Source organism: Thamnophis elegans, chromosome 4, assembly GCF_009769535.1.
Source record: "Thamnophis elegans isolate rThaEle1 chromosome 4, rThaEle1.pri, whole genome shotgun sequence".
Lineage (NCBI taxonomy): Eukaryota > Metazoa > Chordata > Lepidosauria > Squamata > Colubridae > Thamnophis > Thamnophis elegans.
Window position 1 is genome coordinate 96411446 of NC_045544.1, and position 21724 is coordinate 96433169.

The window sequence follows — 21724 nt, forward strand, 5'->3', positions numbered from 1 at the left end:
TCATCCATTTCATGTCACTTTTCAAGTGGAGCTGAAGTAAAAGAAGATGTGCTTGGTATTCCCTATAAATAGAGTATTTATGTCACACTCATTCCATTTAGTCCAGAGTGTGTTTAGATGTTAAAAACATCCATGTCATCTTCTGTTTATGAATTGCAATGGTAAAAAAGTACTAAATTGAATATAGATGAAACCTTCAATAATAAAGTTTAGTAATAATAAAGTTTAGTTGAGACACTGATCTCCCTTGGTTTTGTTTTCATTTCATTTTTAGTTTTACTTGTTCATGAAGCAGCCCAGAATATTATAATATCAAGGTAAAGTGACTAAGATGTTTCAGTGGCTAAGATGCTGAGCTTGTCGATCAGAAAGGTCGGCAGTGAGGTGGTTCGAATACCTAGCGCCGCATAATGGAGTGAGCTCCCATTATTTGTCCCACCTTCTGCCAACCTAGCAGTTCAAAAGCATGTAAAATGCGGTTCCACCACAAATGCGCGTACGACAAAAGCGCGTGTGACTAAACTGCGGTGACAAAACCGTGCTGTCAAAACCACGGAGACGAATGAGCGCTGAAGCGCGCTGACAACAGCGCGCCGACAGAAGCGCACTGTAACATAACCCTAAACCTAACCCTAACCCTAACCCTAACCCTAACCCTAACCCTAACCCTAAACCTAACCCTAAACCTAACCCTAAACCTAACCCTAACCCTAACCCTAACCCTAACCCTAACCCTAAACCTTACCTTAAATTAAATTGCGCTTCTGTCGGCGTGCTATTGTCGGCGCGCTTTTGACATCGCAGTTTTAGCGCCGCGGTTTTGTCTGCGCGCTTTTGATGTTTGTGGTTATGTCGTGCCACGGTAAAATGCAAGTAGAAAAATAGGAACCACCTTTGGTGGGAAGGTAGCATTTAGTCATGCCAGCCATATGACAACGGAGAGGTCTTTGGATAGCGCTGGCTCTTTGGCTTTGAAATGGAGATCAGCATTGCCCCCTACAGTAGGGAATGACTAGTATATATGTACGAGGGGAACCTTTACCATCTACCTAAAGCATCTTGAAGATACCTACCAATGATGATGATCAAAATACATGGTGGGAAACTGTGCTAACGTGTTCCCAGTTCTGGTGTCATCTCTTCAGGTGAGTTCCAGAAGCTTGAAGACTATTTAATCACGTATTATAAGCTTGGAAGAAGACAGGATGTAGAATGAAAGACCTCTTCTAATGAACATTTTGAATTATTCAAAGTAAAAATAGCAAATTTATTTGCAAATTTGAAGTGAAGTTCCAGTAAAAATATGACAGGGCTTCTTCAATACAATCCACAAATGTAATATCAGGGTGTCTGGCTTACAATGTTCTTATTTCTTCATCCCCATTGCTACTGAATATACTTCTTTCTAAGTGTCCCATGTTTCAACCTATCTGACAAATAACTATTTCCTTCAGATTTAATCCATGTGTCTTTCCCACTTTGTTTATAGATATTTCCCTGTGCTATTATGGCAAGTTGAACTACATATAAATATTCCCATAATGGCATCAGTTCAGACAACAAAAAGGACATGAGAGTTCATAAATATCAGGGCACAGGCAATAACTAGGCAAGTCAAATTTTAGCTATAATCTAAGATTCTTAACACTATAATTCAAATGCAGGAGTTATTCCTAGAAATGTTATCACATTTTTAACAGTGGTCAGATTGTATATAGGTAGTCTTCGACTTACAACCATTTGTTTAGTAACTGAAGTTACAACAGCACTGAAAAAGTGACATGATTGTTTTTAACAACACTTATGACCATTGTAGCATTAAGCTTTCTACAACAGTTGTAAGTCTTCACATCATCAAAAGTTGGCTGTTTGGCAACTGGCATGTATTTATGATGATTGCTGGCTGAGGTCATATGATCACCTTTTGCGACCTTTGAACAAGCAAAGTCAATAGGGAAGCCAGGTTCATTTAACTACCATGTTATTAATTTAACAACTTCAGTAATTCACTTAACAACTGTGTCAAGAAAGGTCATAAAATGGGGCAAAATGCACTTAATAATTGTCATGCTTAGCAATGGAAATTTTGGGTTCAGTTGTGGTTGTAAGTTGAGGACTTCTTGTCTCATGTAAGCCATAGATGATAGATAGATAGATAGATAGATAGAGATAGATAGATAGATAGATAGATAGATTATAGATTGATAGACAGACAAATAGACTTGCAACATCAGTAAATTACTCTGGTCTTCTGTGGACCTCATTCTGAAATATGCAACTGATATTATTCAGCACTTTGTAGAATCCAAAAGAAGAGAATATATGTATATAGCCCATGATTGAACCGTGGAGTCCTTGATGCTCTATGAGCTTTCTTGTCTGCTTGCAGATGTTTTATTATCCAACTAGGTAAACATTATCAGTCTGAAGATCTCTCCCTCTCTCCCTCTCCCTCCCTCCCCCCTCTCTTTCTCTCTCTCATATAAACACCATTCAAAACAACAACAACAAAAGGTTGAGAGGGGAAAAAAAGCATGTCTTCTCCAACAGCCAACACCCAGATGAGCAAGGATTAACACCAGGAACCACACTCCCACCAACATTGGCAGGCCAGGCAACTGAATATAAACAGGTAATGAACTCAGCACTCACTAGCACTGCATATATTATCTAGTCATGTAATGAAATATCTGCAAACAATCAGAGCGCACCAAGGACTGAGCTACATATATAGTCTTCTATTTGTATGTCTGGTGTTTATCCCTGTTTACTTGGGTGTTGGTTGCTGGGGAGGAGGATGTAATAAAACATCTGCAAGCAAACAGCTAAGCTCAGAGACCACCAAGGACTCCACTTAGTAGAATGTAACCATGATAACATCAGTTATTATTTTTCTAGGATGCATTACTTTGTAGATTATTATTTGTCATAGATAGTTCTTTGATAAATGAAAAAATAAATATGATCTATTTACATTAACTTGGCATCACTGATTGTTTACTACTTCTTATTTATCTAATCTTACAAGTCATTTTGATATTATGTTGAAAATTCTCTATCTCCACACACAACATTGGCATGATTTTAGTGGCTGCTTTATCCATCCTCATCAGAAAACAGCCTTTCAATGAGAGTGCAAGAGATCCCTTTATGAAGCTTGTACAGGGTAGTTCCTCACCTACAAGCCTTTCTTTCTTGTCAGTTTCTCAGCAAAGGGCTTGGTCTCCAACTTTTCAGGAGATCTAAAAAACAAGCGGGAGCTTGTTTGTTTGCTTATTGAGGGGAGGGCTACCTTGGGTGAAGCAAAGATACAAAGTAGATAGAGCTGTTTGGTACAACCCCAGCACACCTCTGTAATGAGGAAAGCAATTTGGGATCCTCTTTCTTTCTTTCTTTCTTTCTTTCTTTCTTTCTTTCTTTCTTTCTTTCTTTTTCCCCACCTTATTTTCAATAATTATAATCAGAGGGAGCCATACAGAGCTGAAATCTCAAAATGTTCATCACTAGGCCAAGCTAAGTTCTTCTATCAACTGCATAATTCCCCACCTTTTAAAATGACCTTAATGATATACCTGTAGTCTTGCTAACCAAAGAATAGTTAAGTCACCTGAACAACCAAATAATGACAGTTCCTGGAGAATAGGAGAAGGGGCTAAAATGCAAGCAGGAAGGCAAGCCAACACCTAATGTTTCTTGCAGCCACACTTAGCCTTATACCATCCCATACTATACTGTATAAATACAGGCTATCTTACAGAGAAATTTGAACTAGCTTAATTAGAGCATGGGTAACTATTAAAGCATGGGTAACTATTAGCTACAAGGGGCACAGAGGCTCAGTGGCTAAGATGCTGAGCTTGTCAATCAGAAAGGTCGGCAGTTTGGCAGTTTGAATCTCTAGCGCTGTGTAATGGAGTGAGCTCCTGTTACTTCCCCCAGCTTCTGCCAACCTAGCAATTCGAAAGTATGTAAAAATGCAAGTAGAAAAATAGGGACCACTTTGGTGGGAAGGTAACAGCATTCCGTGCATCTTTGGCATTTAGTCATGCCGGCCACATGACCACGGAGATGACTTCGTACAGCGCTGTCTCTTTGGCTTTGAAACGGAGATGAGCAGCACTCCCTAGAGTTGGGAATGATTAGCACATATGCACAAGGGGAACCTTTAACTTTAACTATTAGTGACCAGTTTGGTGTAGTGGTTAAAGTATCAGGCTAGAGACCCCAAATTCATGAGTCCAGCTTGGTGACCTTGGGCCACTCCCACTCTCTCTCAGAACTAGGAAAGAAGCAATGGGAAACCACTTCTTACTTTACTTTATTGTCATTGTACGTATGTACACAGTATACACATACAACGAAATTCACATAACACCCAGAGACCAGGCCCAACACACATAACAATCCTCAAACACACCCCCACCCACCCAAAAATTCCCCGCCCCTAAACCACCCAAGCACAACAGACCAAGTAGTGCTGTCCAAAATCTTGCAAAGAAAACTGCAGGGACTACCCCAGGCAATTGCCAGGTGTCCACACTGGCTTACCTGAACAACAACAACAATAACAAAACCAATTGATGAACTGACTGTATTTATATTCCTCCACAAACTCATAACTATGGCAGCTAAGGCTGTTCTGAAGACAGAGAAATAGGTGTTAAATCTTTTTGAATCAGTGACAGAATTATGTGTGACAATCTCTTTTTATTGGTAGGTATAGCAGATTCTTGATGTCCTTTCCTCCAGTAATGAAATGTATATGCTGTTCCACAAAATACTACCTCCATTAAAGATCTAGTGGCTACATTTTCACAAGATGCTAAGCTTGATTAGGGATTTTAGTGGTGGAGGGGGGGACAATAGGGTGCTGTACCAACCCAGCCTGATTAGTTTATGGTTCACTATATAGTGCAAAACCAGAAAATTGGTTAATCAAGTAATTAAATTAAGTGTATTATGGACGAAGCCTGGGAAGACCAATGGCTCTAATGAAGTTGAATCGGACCCCCAGGGAAGCTGGAATTGGCTGCAGATGCCAAATCTAAGAGAACAGATATAGGAAGAAGCAGGGGAAGAAAACTGCCACGAGAGGTTTGGCATAAAGCCACATGGGTGGCGGAATGAATTTATGCCTGTATAAATGTAAGATTTAAATCTTTGGGATAGTACTTGAGTCAAACCCTCCCTTAAGGCATCTTTCATCTCAGCAGTTTGTAAAGGCATGGCATACAATCCTCACACAGCCTCCCCACCGCCACATCTTGGTAGAAGTGCAGGGCTAATATTTTCACACAGATGAATTGTTCCTGACCAGTTTTACAAACAATCTTGCCCACAGCTCCAGCCAGGACATTCTCAGCAGGCTAGTTTACATTTTAATTGTGATGGTTTCTAGCTGTCCTCAGGGACAGCAAAATCCTAAATCTCATTTCACAACTAATAACCATCTCCTGAAATGCAGCGTGCCATTATTCTAGCATATGGAAGATGAGACATGGTAGATTTGGCCTGATTGTTTTCTCCCCTGAAGCTGGGCTTGTACATCTAAAATGAATGTAGTACAATGCCAAAGCTCTACCAAAACTTCTCCCAGATGGGACAAACTGAAGCCATGTATGAATTGAAAATGATCATTCTAACTAATCTGGGAACAAGACAGTGGTAGGTTAGGATTAAAAAATGAAAACAGCAGGTGCAATGGTGCAATAAAGACTGTCTTTTTCTTATAGGTACATGTTGTGCATTGAAATTTAGTCATCCTCTCTGAGAATAAATTCTGAGCTGGTCTGCATAGTCCAGTCTCTTCACCTGCATAGCTTCAGTCCATTTCCATTCCTTGATCACACCACATCTTTACACCATACTTTTTTAAACATAGAATACTAAAAGAAGATTTATTCTTTACTAGCTAGATATCCATGCTTTGCTACGAAACTATGTGATCGGGCTTGATAAATTGACACTTAAAGCTTGAAAATTAATGTAGAATGTGTAACTCCTTAGCATCAGAGTGTGTTAATATAAGGCAACTGGTAGTTGGAACAGAGTTCTTTTCAGGTGGGGAGGGGGAGTAGAATGTCTAAACTTCTAGCCCGCAGGCCGGATGAGTCATGCATTGACCACATCCATATAAGGCAACTGTCAGTTGGAACAGAGTTCTTTTCAGGTGAGGAAGGGGGTAGAATGTCTAACTCCTTAGCATCGGCGTGTGTTAATATAATACTGTATAAGAAATACTAATGAACTGATGGCCATTTTGAAAAATCTTTTCTTAGCGAGCACCTAGAAGCCAAGAGGAACATACACGCCAAATTTCAAGTTTGTAGGCATACAACGATCAAACAAAACACTTGATGGGCTCTGTACCACCGTGGGGTCCCCAGGCTCACCAGCAAAACTATGTTTTCAGGGCTTTTTGAAAGTTAGCTTGGGGAAATCTTATCTCTATGGTATGATGTTCCACAAAGTGAAACATCACGAGAAGGCCATTCTTCTTGATCCTACTAGATAGATCACCATAGAGACATATTTGTAGAAAGACTATCTGTATAGGTTTGAAGAAAAAATGCATAAGACAGAAAGTCATGTTTATTAAATGATTGACTCTGAGGCTAGAAAGCATTATTTTCAGGGAGGGCTGCTATCCTTGGCAACTACTTCCTGTTTTACGTGCCACTGACCTCTTTTGGTGATGATCTTAGAAGTGAACAAGGCCGAAGTTTTCTGGAGGATGTTTGGGATGCAATCCTTTGTCATCTTTATTATTTTGTTTTCTCCCCATTGTTACCATTACTTATAGTTTTCCTGAGTGGTCCTCAGTTGTGTTGTTATGGAGACTGTAAAGAATAATTTTACTTTTTATTATTTTGATTTCATTGTGAGGGCTTTGTTGTATTTGCTTTTGCTTCAAATTGTCTTTCAGTGGAGGTTTATATTGCACTTTATCTTATAACCTGTTGTGAGCTGGAATGACTCAGCAGCACACAAATTTAATAAGGAAATAAATAAGCAGGCAAAATAAAAGTGACAATTTAAAGAACATACATTTGATATCGCTCACACACAACATGGGGAAAAAAATGAGACAACTCAGACAAACAAAGAAAAAATAAAATGGACATACAGTCACTCTCTTTGTGCCGATTTCTATATTTTGACATAGGGAGATTAAGACTCTCCTTTGCCTAGGCGTACAGGAAGTGCCAGAGCAGTGTCAATAACAGAGTGATCAATTTGGGTCAACTATGCTGAGACAGGCGTTTCCCTGCCAAGGTTGTATAAATAGATGGTTCCTGTGAAGGGTGTGAAGCCACTGGGAGGGGAGGCCTTCTGAGTTGAAGGCTGACAGAGCATCAGGAAGCTAGCTTATGCATTATGGCTAAGTGCTATCCAGGCAAAACGTATCAGAACAGGCACTTTGCCACTTTAGTTAAACAGCTGAGGTTTACACTCTGCCTTTCTCATTGAAAATGCCCTTTGACCAACTAAATGCAATGTGGCACCTTTCTCCTTAAAATGAAGTTTAAAATGAAGTTTAAAATGAAGTTTAAAATGAAGTTTAAAATGAAGTTTAAAATGAAGTTTAAAATGAAGTTTAAAATGAAGTTTAAAATGAAGTTTAAAATGAAGTTTAAAATGAAGAATTGCCTCTCCTCCAACCAGGACATGCAACAGTTTTCCATCAGGGTGAATTTTTACTTTTTCCTTGCTTCCAAGGGCTGCAGGAGATGTGGATGGAAATCTACTGCCATTTCCATTCCTTGCAGTGGTAAACATTTTGACCCAGTTATATTTACTTTGTGTTTTGGGGAGGTTGTATAGAAAATAGTAAAATAGCTACATTAAGCCTTGAAGATTAAAAAAAATGCCTCAAATCACCATTTTGAAGTGCAGTTTTGGTCCAGGGAGATGTGGAGAACTTGGTTTGTTTAACTATATATAATCAGAAGAGAGATTTAGTCCAGCTAGTAAATATATATTTAGTTGATTTGCAGAAAGTTGTTAAGATGTTTTGATTTCTGTTATTTCAAGGGTAGGTAAATCTTTTCAGCCTAAGGAGTGTTCCTTCCACTTTGGAGGCCAGATAAGGCAGGGAATGACAAGAATCACAGAGTTGGATTTACAGTGCATTCAAAAAGTATTCAGGCCCCCATCACTTTTGTCTATTTTATTGTGCTGCAGCTTGATTCTACAGTTGTTGAAATTCACTTTTCCTCATTAATCTATATTTAATACTCCATAATGACAGAGTGAAAGCAGAATTTTAGAAATCTCTGTAAATTTGTTAAAAAGAAAAAAAACCCTGAAATATTACATTGGCATAAGTGTTTAGACCTTTTGCAACAACACATGAAATTTAGCTCTAGTCTAGTTCCTCCCATTTCACTTGATCGTTGTTGACATGCTTCTACACCTTTAATGAAGTTGACCTATGTTAAATTAAATTGATTAGACATGATTTGGAAAGGTGCACACCTCTCGATAGAAGGCGTCACAGCTGACAATGCATACTGCAGCAGAGCAAAACCATGAGTTCAAAGAAACTGCCTGAAGAGTTCAGTGACAAGATTATTGCAAGGCACAGATCTGGGAAAGGCTACAATAACATTTCTCCTGCACTGAAGGTTCCTAAGAGCACCGTGGACTCCATAATTCTCAAATGGGAAAAGTTTGGCACAATCAGGACTCTTCCAAGAGCTGGTTGCCTGGCCAAACTGAGCAATTGGAGGAGAAGGGCCTTAGTAAGAGACGTGACCAAGAACCCAATGGTCACTCTGACTGAGCTCAAGAGATCCTGTGTGGAGATGGGACAAAGTTCCAGAAGAACAAACACCACTGCAACCCTCCACCGATCTGGGCATTATGGCAGAGTGGCTAGACAGAAACCTTCACAATTCTCTCCTCAGTGCTTAGAAAGGCTGCTTAGAGTTTGTTCCTCACAGTCTGAGAGTCATTCAGGTGCTGTTTTGCAAACTCCACATTAAGGGAGCATGGTACGTTTGTTAACCTCTTGGGTTTTTATTTGTCAAATGTTTATTAATCAGATTTGTTTGGTCAAGTAGTTTGAGACATAATTGGCCATTTTGAAAGTTTGTGTAAATATGTATTATTACCCTTGATTGTTCATGAGTCTAAAGTGGATATTTAGATACAGTTTATGATTTATAGGTTGCAAAATATAATTAACTCTACTATCAACCTTGCAGCAATTTTCGCTTCTCTGATGAACGGAACTTGAAGTTTGAGTAGAAAACACATTAGATTCCATCTCTTTTAAATTAACATAATTGGCTTGTAAAATATCTCTTCTTGCCTATAGACATTTTGCTGTTTTGGTTATTCTCATTAATGTAACACATATCTTATTTATATGATCAGCGTTATTAGATGATAATTCCTCACTGAAAATAATATCAATCAATTCCCAAAAAGCTTTTTCTTCCTGTAATGTTAAACTTTGTAAACCAGATGTTAAAGGAGCCGGGAGAGGTAACTTAGTCTGTTTTGGTTTTGATTTTTTGTTTTTAATTGGTACCCTTTTTTGAATAAAAAATACTATCAATTGTTGCTTGATCTTTGTTGAATAGAGCAATATTATTTCTCATCACCATGTTGTTCAGGCTTCTGTCCTATATGAATTCCACTTAAACTCAGCAGAAAAGTGTTAGGAATCACAACTCTTTTGTATAAAAATAATCATAAACATTCTGCATAACCAATTGAGGAAGCATTCTTCCAGGGCTTCTGTTTTAATCCTCCACTTGCCAAACTGTTTAGGTTCATATTGCAACTTCTTTTGGGGGAAAAATGGCTTTGGAATGAGGAGAAGATAAATTTTGGCAAGAAGAAGAAAGAGGAAGAGGAGGACAAAGACAAGGATGAGGAGAACAGCATTAGCTGTGTAAAGTATGGGAGGGGATGTGTCAAGGGTTATGCTTAATTTCCTGCCACTTCACTTTCCACCCTGCTTTTAATCATATGCTGGAATGTTAGCCTGTCACATACAGATCTAATTCAGGAATCTCCCTGCTTTTGGCAAACAGACTCATATGCTGGACCAGGTATTAGGTTCATATTACAATTCTGCAAAGTTCACTGTGATTAAAGTACTGGTTTTGGCCATTCAATTCTTGGACCATTGAAGCCCTATCTCTTCCTAACTGATGAAGATGAGGTAGCAAAAATCCTGCTGCAGCAAATTGATTCTGCCTTGAAAGGTGAGAGCAGTATTCATGAGAGAGAATACACCTTCAGTGGGGTTACTTTTGTTTTGAAACTTCTCCTCCAAATGGTTTGGTTTAAGTGATGATATTTTCACTGTCAAAGAATGTTTCCCTTGAGCACTTTAGTTTCCCCACTTTAGCTATTTCATATTGTTTTTATAATACAATGACTTTTGGCTTGTTAAAACAAATTCATTTGAATTGTTTCAATTATTTTGAATATTATGCAGGAAATATACTTGACAGTTGATATAAAAAAAGATAAAATCTCTTGTGAGTTAAGCTCAATGATGAATTGATGGATATGGCCAGTAGTTTTCTTAGCAATAGTATGGAACTGTTTTTTCATTACTTTCTTTTGAAGTTTTTTTTTAAACTTTAGAGTCTAGCCTACAATGCTGACAGCCTTCCATTGAAATATTAATGAAGATCAATGCTGCTTCGTTTTTAGAGATCATTCCTTGGAACTGATCTGCAAAGAAATAGGATTAATGTTCCATGTGAGTCTCACGTATAGGAGCACTCATTCCTAAAAACACATTTGGTGTTTTAAAATATACTGAAAAGGAAGCAACGTAGCAGGTTTTGTGGCTTGTTCTTGTGAAAAGTGTTGTGAAATCACTGTATCTACAGGTTTTTTTAAAAAAAGAGGTAAATTATCATAGTATTTAACAAAAGGCATGCCTGAGAAAAGAAGAAATAATGTGGAATTGCAGCAAAAGAATTCATCCAGAAGCGACTGCTCATTTTTTGAATTATTGCGCAGTTATCATATATTAATAAAGCACAGTTCATAATATTTATGGACCACCTATAATGCTTAGTTTTAGGGCACTTTACCTGCAAAGTGCAGTCACAGAAGTAGTAAAATATTGTGGTGAAGTAAGATAGAAGGGAGATTTATTAATAATATTCCTCTATTTCCACCAGTACTTTTTTTTTGCTAGATATAATTCGTCCCATCAATTAAAAGGAGAATGGCATTTCCCTGCATATCATTGTTTTCATTGCTTTCATTTATGTGCAAATTGCCTTTTGTTCAGTCCCTCTCTTGTCATAATGTATATTTAATTTTAAGCATATAATTGGGCTGTCTCTATCAGGACTGTCATATGTATTTTTTTTCCTGCAAGTCTCTTTGCTTTTTTAAATCTACAGTAGTGGGAATGAGGTTTAAGAGAAGGAGGAGGATCCAATATCATGATGATACAGCTGTGCGGGCTTGATGCTCTGAGACTGCAGCCAATACTTTTGTTGCTGGGTGGTCCAATCGGGCCTAAACCATCCTGCAGAGACGGTGAATAGGAAGAATATGTCTTGCAAAGTCCCTGATCGATGCAAGAGAAGTTCTTCAAGCCGGCAACCAAAATTCCAGCCAAGGCTGATAAAGAGAAAGTGTTACCAGCTGGTGAGGAATTTATACCGTTTTAAAAAGAGACTGCCTATAAAAAACTTAAAATTAATTTAAATTGGAGAACAGAAGAAATAAGCGGCAGAATTAAATTTGGAATGGTTTTGGACAGTGGGTTATCTTACTTTTTAAATGCTATCTTCATGGATGGAATTTATGCAAGCCTTTTAAAATGAATGGATTAAGTTTTCTTCTACTACTTTTTTTCTTTTATTATTCTTTGTAACCTATGGACTAAAATTCTCCTCTTTCATTACTGTGGGTGTTCTTCTAACTCATTCAAGAATTGCACTTTTTTAAAACTTGAAATACAAAAAAGATACAAAAAGAAACAAAGAAAATTACAACAATAACACTGCTACTCAGAGGCTGGAAGGTTTGTGTATTGGAAATGAAACACTCTTGTTTTTCTCACTGATTCCTGGCTTGGCATTCCAAGGTCTTGCTGCTTGTTTATAAAAAGTGAAAAGAAGAAAACCATACAGATGTCCCTTTGAAGTATATCTTTAACCAGAGAAAAGTGAAAATAAAATGTTATTGTGAATCTATGCTTAATTTTATTAACCTTCCAAGCTAGAGCAGCAGTGTTTGTTACCTGGAGATAATGGCACAATTTCAACAGCAGAAAGAAACTTTAAGTCTGCAAAAGATATTCTCAGAAATACAGAAATTATCAAATACATATGAGAGGATAGAGAAGAAGCTGGAAGACTTAAAGCATCTAACAGCAAAATATGATGAAGAAGTTGAGGATGTTTATCAAGTGGAAAAAGTGGTTAAAACCCTAAAAATTAAAGAGGAAAATGAATATAAAGAAATTAAATTTGCTGATATTTATGGTGATTGGTTTGTCTCTGAAAATGGAAAGAGTGGAATATTGAAAGAGGAATTAAATGGTGGGGAAATATACCCCAGATGAAGAAGAAAAAACAAAAGAATTTATGGATTTAAAGAGAGAAATTTTATTAGCAATATCATTGATAACTCTACTGACAATCAAAGATAAGCTGATTAAGGAAACAGAAGAAGGGTATTGAAATTACATGAGAGATTTTATAAGCAAGGAATTGCTAAGAGGAGTCCATACAAAGTTGATTAAGGAGATGATTAGAGGACTGACACCACAATGGCAGAAGATATGAGACTGTTTTGCTACTGGAAAGATACAATTCAAAACTAGTTAAACTTAGTGAAATTTAGTGACAATAGATATAATTAAATAAATAATTGATAATGTTACTAATGTATTCAAAGTGTAGTGTTATGATAAGTAATAATTGGATATATATTGAATGGTACCCATGAAAGGAAGATTAGAAATCCTTTTGGATTATATATAAAGGTTAATAAAAAAAGAACTAAATTAGATACAGTTCAGGTCGTGATTATTAGGAGGAAAATGTTATGATACAGGATATAGTTAAATAAAGGAAGGATAAGGATAACAGCGTATATATAGGTATGGGTACAACATAAGGAAACTGTATGTAAATTGTAAACCGTGATTTGGAAAGGACGATTAGAATATTTTGTTATTAAATATTATGGATGTTTAGCTAGAATAGGACATAAGGATTCAATACTAATGGAGGATTTTAGAAATAGTAAATGAAATGCCAGCATGTGGTTATGTATTAAATCTTGGTATATTTTATGATGAAGGACGTTTAAACAATTATAGTCAAATGAAAATGGAGGTATAATGATGATAACATGTATAAATATCTGAGTTAAAATACTTGAGTTAATATGAATTATGTTTGTTGACTGTGCATGAAAATCTTTTTGTAACCAACTGATACACTTTCTACAGTATATAAAGAAGGATGTGTTGTGTTTGTTTTGAAAATAAAAAATAAAAAAAATATTTTTTAAAAAGAGAAAAAATCAATTGTTTTTCAGTTGATTTATTAAAAAAAAGAACTATTTAAACCTGCATTTCTCAACCTTGGCAACTGTAAGCTGTGGGGACATCAATTCCCAGAATTTCTGACTGAGGAATTCTGGGAGTTGAAGTCCACATAGCTTAAAGTTGCCAAGGTCGAGAAACACTGATTTCAACTCTTCTCATTTGAGTCCTCCAGCCATTCCTTTCTGGAAACAACATCCCCATTAGCCCAGCCTTGTTTTATTTGGAATAGTGTGCTGATAAAAACCAGCAGCCCTGTAAGTTGGAGTACAAATATTTCAGTATGTTAGTCAATAGAAATGTCCCAGCACTTCCAAATGATTTTTTTTTGGGGGGGGGGAGCCGAGGTGGCGCAGTGGTTAAATGCAGCACTGCAGGCTACTTCAGCTGACTGCAGTTCTGCAGTTAGGCTGTTCAAATCTCACCGGCTCAGGGTTGACTCAGCCTTCCATCCTTTCGAGGTGGGTAAAATGAGGACCCGGATTGTTGGGGGCAATATGCTGACTCTGTAAACCGCTTAGAGAGGGCTGAAAGCCCTATGAAGTGGTATATAAGTCTAACTGCTATTGCTATTGCTATTGCTAAGAGTGAGCAACCCATTAGCACAAATCTCTGGATGATTTAATCCAGCCATTGGCAGCACTATACTTATTTTTTTTTTAATTAGGATAAAAACACACACCAAGTTTTAAGTTTTAAAAATGAGATTTTAACTTTGCATTCTCTAAGACCATGAATATAGTGCAGTTCATCCCAAACTTTTAGAGAAGAAGATTCTGGGAAGAAAGTCTCCCATGGGGTCAGTGACAGGATTAGGACCAAATGGGCCCATAAGACACTTGTCCACTCCAGAGGTATTCTTGAATTAAAATGTCTTTGATAAAATAGAGAATGAAGTTGGTTTTCAGTCTCCCCACTCACTCCCCAGAAACAGACCAATTTTTTTAAAAAAATGTGTGAATCTCTCTCTCTCTAAACACAAATGAATTGTTTAGAAGCAGAGCATGAAATCTTAAACTCCAAGTGGATTATGCTCTCTTAATCTTTCACCATCGAAATAGAGAGTAGATTTAGCATGCTTTCATTGCAGAGTACTTGGCAAGCAGCCGTTGGATGAATGAGGCGAGCTGATTTCATTTGTACATGTGCCAGATGTCACTGTTAGATATGGCTGTTCCATTTCATCAGTGAAACAGGCTTACATGGGGATGTTGATTGGTGGGGAGCTGCTTTTGAAAAATAACAAGATGTCAAATTAACAGGGAGAGAAGAGCCTATTATAAGAGATAAATGATACTCTGAAAGAATCATTGCTTCTCTTTTGTTTCATTAAATATTTGGCAATCTCATTTCATTTTCTTGTTTGGCTGCACATTAATTGGGCCTAGCAATGTAACAATAATATTATTACACTGGTTGATGACTTGATTGTTTTTTTGAATAGGATAACTGCAGTATTGAGGTCTGGAAAAATGCACTGCTGGAATTGTATTGTGGAATTAAGAATATGGAGTTGGAATATGTACCCTGTAAAAGTCACTAGATGCATTGACACTGATTTCTGTGTTTCTGGATTGCACCCAGGAATTCTCCCTTCCAGATATCCCAATTCAGCCAACATTAGCCTTAATCAAGTCTTACTGGGGAAAAATAGGGCAAGTGCAGACTATGACAAAAATTAGTGCCATAATTTGCAATGCTTATCCTTAGCTGGATCAGATCCATCTTTCAAAAGCCACCATGAGACAACAATGAAACGGGTTTTTTTGCCTCCTAAAATGGACAGGTTTCACCCATCTGATATCGCAGATGAAAATTATGTGGTCATTTTCACTCAATGAGTGGGATCCACTGAATGAATTGTTAATGTAAACTTATTTATTTATTTAATTTATTTTAAAATTTATATTGCCACCTATTTGGCCATGGCGACTCAAGGCAGCTTACAGAATTTAAAAACCATGTTTAAAAACAATAAAACTAATTAAAAATCAAATAAATTAATATAGTAACAAAATCTTAATAAAACCACTCCTTACCCACAACCACTGTCCCAGCGACAGCAGATCACACGAGCCATTTAATGGGCTCCAGCCCACTTAGGGTTCCCCAGACCCGCTAGCAGAACCAGGTCTTTAGCGCTTTCCGGAAGAGTATTACAAGTGGGGGACATTCTAATCTCTGAGATAATGATGTTCCACAGAGAGGGAGCTACCATAGAGAAGACCTTTCTTCTGGGTCCCACCAGGTGTATCGCTCTCGGGGATGGGACCCACAGCATTCCCTGCCTCCCCACTCTGATGAGTTGGGTAGATGTGACTGGCAAGAAACAGTTCTCAGATAACCTGGTCCCAAGCCATGAAGGGCTTTAAAGTGACAACCAGCTCCTTAAATTTCACCCAGAAGCGAATCGGCAGCCAATGAAGCTCCCGCAGGAGAGGTGATACATGTGCATACTGGGGTCTGCACAAAACTATGCAGGCTGCTGCATTTTGCACCAACTGGAGCTTCTGGATGCTCTTTAACGGCAGCCCCATGTAGACCGTAATCCAATAGTCAAGACGGAAAGTGACTAGGACATGAGTGCCTGTGAGTAGGGATTGTTGATTGAGAAAAGAGCATAACTAGTGTACAACCCGCAGTTGCGCAAAGGCCCTCCTGGCCATGTCTGCATCTGCTCTTTGAGCAGGAGTTGTGAGTCCACGAGAACCCCCAGATTACACACAGGGTCTGTTTGGGGTAGTTTGTGGTGTAAGGTGACCAGATTTTAACATTGGTAAAGAGGGACACCATTGACTGGGGGGGGAGGTTCTTGTTTAAAAATTTGGTCTATATGGAGCACAAAAATTTTCATAGAACGCAAAAATGATATTGTAATATATATATATTAATTTCAACATAAGGACAATTTACAAATATAATACATTTATTTACATTTATATTTATTTAAATATATTTACAAAAATTATGTACAGTATTATTTTATTCTTTGGCATATTTCTCACTTGAGTGAATTTTTTTTAGTAGATTGCTGTCGTTGTTTAAAAGGTCATGAAATTTTTAACAAGAATTTGTTAAATTATATTTCACACATAAAATGGCTTTCAAAGTCTCAACACTTAATTGTGATTTTTCAGATGTCCACACTTTATTTACTGTAGAAAAACGCGTTCAGTTGCAGCATTAGGACAGCGCGTATTCCACAATTTTTAGTGCATTATTGTATGGAACATGGTTTGTTTCAAAATGATGAAATATTTCTAACCATTTGTTCTCTATTGTGATTTTTGTTGATGCCCAGGATTTAACCTTTTTCTTATCAATATATATATTTTTAATAATGATACCTCATCAAAAAGATCATTTTCGGAAATATTACTATATGGGAAATTTTGAGTAATATGATCGAATGATTTTTGCACATCATTCCAATTAAGTTCTTGTCATTAACATTTAATGAAAATGTTCAATATCATTGTAATGTACCGTCCACTCTTCTAAATAATCTATGCAGTTACTATAGAACTTTTTAACGTGATTCATGATATCTGCACGATTTATTGCACCTTATTCTTCTAGCTGGCTTATATTATTACGGATAGTTAACGGAAGAAAATTATTTTCTAACCGCTCTTGATACGGAAATTCTAAATTATTAACTTCATTTGCTACTTCGAAATTTTGTCACCTTCAATAAGTTTTATAGCATTTTGAAAAAGAGCTGCTTGATTGTGTACAAACTCTAGCCAAATTTTTAAAAATTCTTTTTCAAAAAACTCTTCTAAAATTCTAGGACATTTATCCTGTGATAGAAAGTAGGATTTCAAAGGATCGTATATTTTCAAAATTCTTTTGACAGCTGGCAAAAGAGCTAACTAGCGCGTTTTACTGTATCCAAGTATTTTTTGATATTTGACTTCTGCAGTTTCACAAAATTCTTTAAGCATTTCAACACGCACAGTGTATATATAGAAATAAGAATATATTTTAATAACAATATTTCCACCTCTATGGGCAACAAGTCAGCAGCTGTTTGAATGGTGTCATGTATTATGTGCGCTGCACAACCAACACCAATAATGTTTTGATTAAGGTTTTTGTTTAATTTATAAAAAATATTATTTGTACCTCTTCTCGCTTTTTCTCCAAAATTTGCGTTTGTGTTGTCTGCACAATATGCAATCATTTTATGTTTTAAATTGTTTTTTTTTCCAAAATATGAATAATGGAACTGGCAATTATTTCAGAAGTTTCACTGGGCAAAGAAACGAAATCTAAAATTCTAATTTGTATTCCAGTTTCCGAATCAAAAAAATCTAATAATGGTTGGAAATAACTTTATATCCTTATGATTAGATTCATCAGAATATATGGATATAAAATTATTTCTTTTTCTAGATTTTTGTTTAATTCTGAAAATGCATATGGGGAAAGCACATTACACACAATTGCCTCAGATTTTGTTCTAGCACAGGCAAATTTTTTGTTGAATAACTTTTGACAACTTGTGATGTACAGTCCATAGATCTGAAGGAATGATTGTGATTAATAGCATGAAAAGACGTAAGTCCTTCTGCTAATGCTAATTTCTTTTCTTCGTCTCCATAAGTTGTTTTCTGAAAAAATTCCTGTATTTTGGAGGAAGATGCAGCAGTATTTAAATATATTTTGTTTCTATGTGTCCAACTGCTTTGAAATATCATTTTTCCCGCCGTGCAAAATAGAAAATTCACCATTACATTTCTCACATTTTACCATGTGATCGCTTTTGTTTTTTTTAAGAAAAGGAAATTCACTTCTTAGATCATCGTTGAATTTGCATTCTCTTTTCTTACTCATTATGTTAATAATCTAATTTTTTTTAAAAAAATTATACGATTTTCTACGATATAAAATTCAACAAGTGTGAAACACACTAAATCTGGTAAAGCTGCCTTGAGACACATAAACCTGGTCTGAACATATTGCATCACAAAGAAAACATTTGCAAAAAGGAACAACATTTCTTGTAGTAAATATATTTTATAAACATTTAAAAAATAAAATTCCCCCCCCCCCCAAATAAAGTGAAAGCTAGGCCGCCGCAGCTACCGCCAGCCCGCGGCTTTCACAAGGGAAGGCTTTCGCTATGGAAGGCCTGCCTGAAGGTCTTCTCTTGCGAAAGCTAGGCGGCTGCGGCTACCGCCAGCCTGTGGCTTTCGCAAGGGAAGGCTTTCGCTAGGGAAGGCCTGCCTGAAGGCCTTCCCTTGCAAAAGCTAGGCCACTGCCGTCCCCGCCCCGAAGCCTCCTGAGTCCCGCCACTGGAGCTTAGTTGCTTACCTGAGGGGGAAGCAACAATATCCTGGAAGGCGAAGGGAGTTTTCAAATGGAGGTCAGACACAAGCGCGAAGCTTTTAAATTTAAACGCTTCACCTCCAGCCCGCTCACTGATTGGCTGGACTCCAGCCAATCAGTGAGCAGCAGGCTGGGCTGGCTTAGTGAGGATGGGCGGGGGAGTGAGTAAGCGAGCTGCGATGCGCCAAAAATCAGGACTTTTTAAAAACGCCGTGGGAAGCGGGACAAATTGTGCAAAACCAGGACTGTCCTGCCAGAAGCAGGACGTCTCTTTAAAGGATCGAGGGTCGAAGGGAAGACGCGAGAGCCAGGACTTCAAACAAGAACAAGGTTTATTCAAAAGCGGCAGTGACAGCGATTCAAAGTAACATTTCCGCGCCAAGGTATTTATACTCGGTAGTTTAAACAGGGGAACCAATGGGAGGCCTGGTAGCATCTAGCAACTGCTGACGCAGTACCCTGGCCAATCAGGTTGGTTCGGCTGGCTAGCAACAGGCTATGCTGCGCCTCAGCCAATCAGGGCGCAGCCTAGACTGTTGCTGGCCTCCCGGTCGTAAGTGGATTTTCTGAATCCTCAACACCCCTTCCCCCCGACTTAGAGCGCATGCCTCTGATTGGAGCATGCATAGTCCTCTAGGTAGGCGGGGCGGTGCCGGACCCGCCCAGATCTTTGCAGTTCACCTGCAGTCGTCGGTGGGGTGAGACCTGCTCGTGGTAGCTCCTCCCCAAAGGGAGTGGAGCTCCGAGCAATGCCATTTTGGAATGGCCCAGAAGGCGGGCTCAACAAAACAGGTAGGCCGGGCCGGGGGGGCGCAGCCACAGGGGGAACTTCGCGTTGCCGGGAGGCGACAACCGGCGAAGGAGTGTAGCTGGAACTTGGCGGGAAAACCATTTCGGGTTGAGTTTGCTGAGGCACCTGCCAACAGGGGGTGTCTGAGTAGGTAGGGCCTGAACTGGGGAAGGCCCTGTCGTACTGCGCCTGGTCAGATTGAGGTGGATCAACTGGAGCTTGAAACTCTTGAAACAAAGGGTAGGAGAGGCCTGCCTGGGGAAAGGCCTGGAATGTTGGGACCGGCTGGCAGGCAGCTATGTTGTTGGGCCCTGGATCCGTCGGGCCGCTGGTCTCCGCAGGGAGGCACCTCCTTAGTTGATCCATGTGGCGCCTCCACTCGGATCCATCGGTCAGTCCGACGCTTCCAGCTGAAGTGCGGTGGAAACCTCGGTAGTTTAAACAGGGGAACCAATGGGAGGCCTGGTAGCATCTAGCAACTGCTGACGCAGTACCCTGGCCAATCAGGTTGGCTCGGCTGGCTAGCAACAGGCTCTGCTGCGCCTCAGCCAATCAGGGCGCAGCCTAGACTGTTGCTGGCTCCCGGTCGTAAGTGGAGGATTTCCTGAATCCTCAACAGTCTGGTCACTTTATTGTAGTGCCACCTCATCGAAGACCAAAGGTGGTAACTACCTAAGGCAACAAACCAGTGGTGAAATTCAAATTTTTTTACTACTGGTTCTGTGGGCGTGGTTTGGTAGTGAGGTCCGGTGACTGAGTGGGTGTGGCCGACTCAATGTCACTCATGGCCACACCCACTCAGTTACATGCCTACCACCACCACCAAGCCACGCCCACAGAACCGAATAGGAAAAAATGTGTGAATGAGTTATTCACAGCAGAGCTTCTGCTCCCTTTATGGTCCTCCTTGGCCCCCTCCCTCCCGGGGGTCAAAATATATTAAAGGGATAGGCTGAAACAGCTCTGCTGTGAACAGAGGGAGAAATGTTTGGATTGTCTCTGCTGCATTTAACATTGAATTATGCGGCAGAGACAATCTGAATGTTTTTCCCTCTGTTCACTGCAGAGCTGCTGCTCTCTTTATGGTTCCCCCAGACCCCTCCCTCTAGGGGACTATCTTAAAGGGGCAGGGTGCAGCAGCTCTGCTGTGAATGGAGGGGAAAACATTTGGATTGTCTCTGCTGCATTCTAATTTTGAATTCTGTGGTAGAGACAATCCGAATGTTTTCCCCTCCATTCACAGAAGAGCTGCTTGTCAGGCCTGCAGTTATGTACCAACATGTCTCTCTTATTGAATTGGAACTTTGATGAAAGCTATGCCTTGGATTCTGATTTAATTTTTGGATGATATTTGGAATGCTGACATTGCTGCTTCCTTTATGGTCCCCCTGGCCTGGGTCTACCTTAGAGGGACAGGCTGCAACAGCTCTGGTGTGACCGGAGGGAGAAACATTCAGATTGGGTGGGTGGGTTGAGTAGCCAGAAGAGGTGAGCAGCTACAGGGTGACCAGGCGGGCATGGGCAGGGCCACCAGGTATTTTTGCCACTGGTTCAGAGAACTGATGCCAATTGTCCCTGCCAGTTCGGCGAAACCAGGAGGACTTCATCCCTGCAACAAACCCCAAACCCAGAGCCACTCAGTCTTGTCAGGGTTTAGTTTCAACCTGTTGCTCTCTATCCAGCCCCTCCAAAAACTGCGAGAGGGAGGACATGGCATCACTTAACTCACCATGGGCCAAGTCACACAGCTGAGTATCATCAGCATATTGGTGATACCTCAGTCCATGATGATGGATGATCTCCCCAGAGTACTGAGCCATGTGGAACCTCACAAAACAGTGGGTAAGGGTTGGATCTCTCCCCTTCTATCAACACTGACTGAGAGTAGCTGCAGAGAAAGGAAGTGAACCAGGATAGCACAAGGCCTCCCACTCCCATCCCCTGAAGCCACCCCAGGAGAATATCATGGTCAACGGTATGGAAAGCTGCTGAGAAGTCACGTAGAGCAAGGATGAATGCACTACTCACATCCCATTGCTGCCAGATATCATCCA